Below are 5,824 nucleotides of genomic sequence, written 5' to 3' on the forward strand. Positions count from 1 at the left end.
TTAGGTATTATAACACCATACAAAACAAAGATACGTGAGTTAAAGATATTTATTTATCTATTATCCGTTTTGTTACCCATTATTTTATAAGATATGGATAAGAGTCATATGAGATAAATGATTACCAGTTTTATTTATCGGTAGTTTAAATGGATAAGGAAATAACCTTTAACTAACCCGTCACATACCCTTGTCAGCACTCTAAATACAAGCCACCCCATCCATGCAAAAACACATCCAAATCAATTAAAACAAGCAAATCAATTGAACATTTCTTTGATTTATACTACCACAAATTGAAAAGATCTCGTGACATCATATATGAAGACAACCATGAACATGCATGTTCTTATCAAACGGATTTTGACCTAGTGGTATGTGAGTTTTTGGTCTTTTATGAGGTCAAGGGTTCAAACCTCACCAAAGGTGAGGAGGGTGTGTGAATTTATTTGTTTTATTTGTCGTATATAAATATTATATATTTAAAAAAAAACATGCATGTTCTTGTTCTATGGCTCTTAGTAATTCTTGGTTTCATACAATCACAAGCAGTTTTGGTTCGATATACTTTCGTGAAAAGGACAACGAGAAGAAAGTACCAGCAATATAATATTGAGTAACATCAATAGGAAGAAATGTTAAAATCGATAGGTGATGGAAATTTAAGATTAAGCGGCCGTTTACAAAACAATTACCCGGGTAAGCGCTTACTAAGTCACATTACCTTATCGTATGCATACTCCGAGGACCAAGAATTTTACCCGGTAAGAGCGAAGGCACGGACCGAGAGTCTTACCCGGTAAGTGAAGGTGACGACTCTTACAAGTACGGTTAGTGCAGCATGAAGCCTAAGGGCATCAAATTTGTAAAGCCCAATGTGTGTGTGTATATATATATATATATATATATATATATATAGGTGTGGGCCTAAAAACATTATCCTTACCAGTCCTGCAGTCCACATCCATCCATCATTCTCGCCTCTCGCCTCGCTCTGTCCGTCTCAATCGAAATCGAAATCAAAATCGCATCAAAATCGAAATAGCAATCGGCTCTCGCTCTCTGCCTCCCTCGACTATCGACTGTCGTCGATCTACGGGTTCCCGGCTGCCTCTCTCGTCGCTCTCTGCCTCTCGCACTCGCTCTCCGCCCATCGCCACTCGCCCGTCACCGGTCTGCGGTCTGCCTCTCTATTACTAATTTACTTATTACTTTACTTATTTGATTGCAAAACCTAATAATGAAGCTCAAACTGTGTTAGGGTTATTACTTATTGCTTATTTACTTTACTTATTTTATTTTGTAAGTTTCTAATTCTTGTTTGACTGCAAAACCTAATAATGAAGCTCAAACTATGTTTGACTGTTTTTCTTTGTTTGACTATTGACTGTTTAACTTGTTTTCGAAAAGCGTTAAACATCTATTATATGAAAAGTGGTAAACATCTATCATAGTTTTCGAAATGGCAATAAGATACTGAGCTTAACAGAAGATGTGTTTACATCAGAAAATTACTTGACATATGAGTCTGAATTACCATCATGAATTTGTAGAATCCGCATTTGACTGTTTTTGGAGATAGGGGTGCGATCAAATGTTAAAATTGGATGAGTGACATGATTTTATCGTGTTTCTATTGTTTTTATGTAGAATGTCTTTCGTTCTTTATGGGTTTGTTGTTATACACTTAATTTGATGCATATACCCATATCAGTTGATGTCTATTTTACTATGCATTGCTCAATCCTTTGATTAGCACCATATATCTGCATAGATTTCACTTGTGAATAATGAATACTGATTATTCATGCTGTGTTAAAGTTAAAAATATCCTCATATATACTTGTGATTGAATTTTTTTACTATAAGAGGCATTTTTTTGACTTTTCGCCGTGGGCATCCAAAATCTCAGGGCCGGCCCCGGTGATAGTGTTGAATTTTGCCAGTAATCACTTACCCGAATAAACGTTTTGATAAACTACCCCTAAATCAAAAGTTAATTTTTAGAAAAGTCAAAACAACATACCAGGTCCAAATCATAGGGCATGCATATTAGGAATTATAATCAATATTTTAAATGGTGTGACGWGTGGCATGGGGGTGGCGAATTGAGCAAGCCTTAAACCTTAGGCGTCGTGCCATGACCTTTTTCAAAGCGTAACTTATGATGACAAATCTTTATATCATATACAATATTATATATATATATATATATATATATATAATATTGTAAGGGTAAGTTCAAATAAAAACCACTCAATTTGTAAAAACCGTGAAAACCTTATTCAACCAATCATAATTTTTCATTTTGATCATTTTTTTGTAATTATGAGAGGTTGATTAACCATTTTTATTGTGGAGGGTGTTAATCATGGATATTATCATCTTCATTATTTTAATTTTAGAGAAATACATGAAACAATTTCATTAAAATTTCATTAAGTAGTATATGAAACAATTTCATAACCACAAATGAAACAATTTCATAACCACATATGAAACAATTTAATCAAAAAAAGTATTATATGAAACAATTTCACAAGATTAACAATTTCATGAAAAAATTTCATAAGATTAACGATGGATGAGAGTAGTTTTTACGGTTTTTACAAATTGGAATGGTTTTCATTTGATCGCTTCTCTAATATTGTATATAGATGTGTTATGCTTTTTTGTACCCTTGCCTCTTTACCCCATCTTGAATTTGTTATATCATGTACAACTCCATTCATATAGCTCGGCAAAATCGTCTTCAAATTTCAAGCAGTTAGTACAAACTTAGATGATAGGGTTCAAAAACCTATTTATCATATACAACAAATCTTTATATCATATACAATATCCTTCTGTTTAATTTCAATGGAAAGGGCTTATAGAGAGGATGCTACAATCTCCAAAACCTGCTACTTGGTTTGCCGTTAGATATTGGGAAGTTAATGGTTTTGGAATCTTGGCATATATGGTTGGTCCCATGGCTGTTTCAATTTCAATTAATGGTGCTATTGGATCTGTTTATGGTTTTAAATTTGAATTGGGTTCATTAGGGGCACTTTTTATGCATTTCATTCTTTTTGTCTTCATCCAACAAATTGGTTTCTGATCTTCAGTTATATTCCAAAAAGCATGTGCAAATCTATTCGTAGAAGTTGGAGATGGAGAATCGAGTCATTTTTTTTATCTTATCATATACAAGCACAGAAGAAAAAGTGCAAACTGAGATGACAGGGTTCAAAAACCTGGAGATTTGTTTGCTTATCGTATTGTAACTTTTTTTATGTTGTGTTAATTTCTAATCGCCTACCATAGGGATAATATAGCGTTGGTCTGTCATATTCATAGCCTTTGAGTTAGAGTATCTTGTCAACTCACTTTACTAGTTTGATAGAGAGAAAGGAAAATTAAAAGTTTTGTTGCTATAACATATTCTTACTTGTTTGGATATATATTTGGATGGAGATCAAATCGATCCAGAGATTACATTCATCTAGAATGAGTTGTTTGAGAGAATTGAGTTGCCCATGGTTGGGGTGAAATATTTACATGGTGGACTAAACACTCAAAGAGAGTAGGCATGTTTTGATGCAAAAGACATTCCTTTTATATATTTTTTATCTACTTGCTGGTTGTTTTAATTAGATGTTGGCCCCATGTACATTTTGCAGGATTATGTTTCTTGTTTGCAAATTCAAGTTTTGCAGGTTTACGTTTCTTGATTGCTGGTTGATTTATGTTTTGATTTTACTGATTGTTTATAAGTCATGATATGAACTATGTATGTTTTTAATTGTTGTATTTCATCTTCATAACTGAGTGTTCATTTGAATTTTATTCATAAAGTTGTTAAAGTCCGTCCTTGATGTGTTTGAATACTAAACTGAGATTAAATTGATCAACTTGTGACTGGCAGAGGATTTTGTTTCTCAAGTAAATTTTGATGAGAAGGATATTGAAATTTGAAGACGATTTTGCTGAGCTATATGGATGGAGTTGTACATGATATAGGAAATTCAAGATGGGGTAAAGAGGTAAGGGTACAAAAAAGCACAACACATCATCAAGTAGTTGTTTTCTAAAAACAACAAATCATTATGCCAAACTGTTGGTTGAAGCTACGGTCTCAAGCTGATAAATATCACTTAGATGTTTCTTGTAATTTTATCCTTGATTATTTAAGGGTCAATTTGATATACAAGATAAAATGGATATGTGCTATCAATGTCTATGTATGATAAAATAACAATATTGCTTTATTTCAATGGTAATTTTTATTTATTGTGTTTTTACTTATGAACATTTTACTAATTTCCTATTACCAAATGTACAAATTATTATTGTACATACAACTTCTTAAAAATCATGTTTGAACTCAATAAATTAAATTGATAATTTATGAATTTTTTTTTCTAAATCATCTATACTACCTTATAAACCAAATTTCATAAAAGTCTTAAGAACAACATATAAAGCACAAAGTACTACATTTTTAAGCATGTTTTTCAAAAAGAACTCTTAATAACAAGCATTTATGCACAAAGTACAACCCGTTGATTTAGTTTCCGTTCCCCCTCCCTACACTAGATGCTATTGCCGCTCCTAAAAAAATGCATCAACTCCCAAGAAACTATTCATACTTAGATGTCGATTCCAGCTCCCAAAGTACCGCTCACACTTCGCCTTATAACGCTTTGGATTCTATCTCTCACTTTATCTTCAAAACGTTGATCAATTGTCCTAATGGCTCTTTTTGGATTTCAAGTTCGATCTCCATCTTCAATATCTATGTATGGTTTTCTCCATCTTCAATATGAGTTGTATGGGTTTCTCCTGATAAGAATTGACTTAATTTTTGTCAGTTAGATATTTCTTATTCTAAAGCTACATACATAATTATTTACTTCTTATGGACGTTTAGGTTTTGAAGAAACCCTTTTTCCCCCCACATACTTGTTGATTAAGCAAGTGCATTTGGTAAGCAAAAAGCAAGTTCAGATGACAACCAAAAAGCAAGTCCAAAAAATGCTTTCATGATAGCTAGCTTGGTTGCAAATAACTGCTCAAAATTTTAGTTGGTTCAGCAACCATTCCATTTCTCATGGTACATTCTACAACTCGCAAATTGATAATCTTTGTTARYTATCTTGGATTACTGATATTTCACTCTATCCCACAGTGACCAAATCCTTGATCTTTCCTTGAGTTTAATAGCAAATACTGATAAACAAACTAATGGTTTTGGTGATATTACAATAGGGGTGGTAGATAGAGTAAATTAGGCAACGCTATAAATACTTTTGTTTCCTGTGTCGGCAAATTTGTCTGAGGAACTCCAAATTTTCCATATAGAAATCTCATTTAGGCTTTTTGGACTACCTTGATTGCTTTGCTTTAATTGTCATTGCTTTGCTTTAATTGTCATTTAAAGCATTGAAATTCTTGCACATATTTTGAGCATGTAGAAGTTGTATAGTTATTAACAATTGCATTGGACCTTTTTAAAACCAATCCACTTGATATATTCCTTCAGCACCAAAAGATTTTCAAAAGGTGATGTTTACCTTGTGGAACAGACCTCGAATCCACATGCTCCAACTTGAGGAGATATTATTGAAACCTTGGTTTGCTATCCTCCATTTTGGGTCATTTCTCTTTATCATWGCTAKTAGCTAGTTGTAGTTGTTTAGGATTCTATTTCTTATCTACTAATAACTATATGAAAATAAATCCTTCCCAAAATGATCTTTTTCTTCTTGTTATATATGTCTTTGGTTTTGATCTCTATAACATGTTTAATTGTTCATTTAAGAGCTAATATTCCATAAGAGAA

The sequence above is a fragment of the Cynara cardunculus genome, assembly GCF_001531365.2.
Source record: "Cynara cardunculus var. scolymus isolate 2C chromosome LG 4, CcrdV1, whole genome shotgun sequence".
NCBI classification, from domain to species: Eukaryota; Viridiplantae; Streptophyta; class Magnoliopsida; order Asterales; family Asteraceae; genus Cynara; species Cynara cardunculus.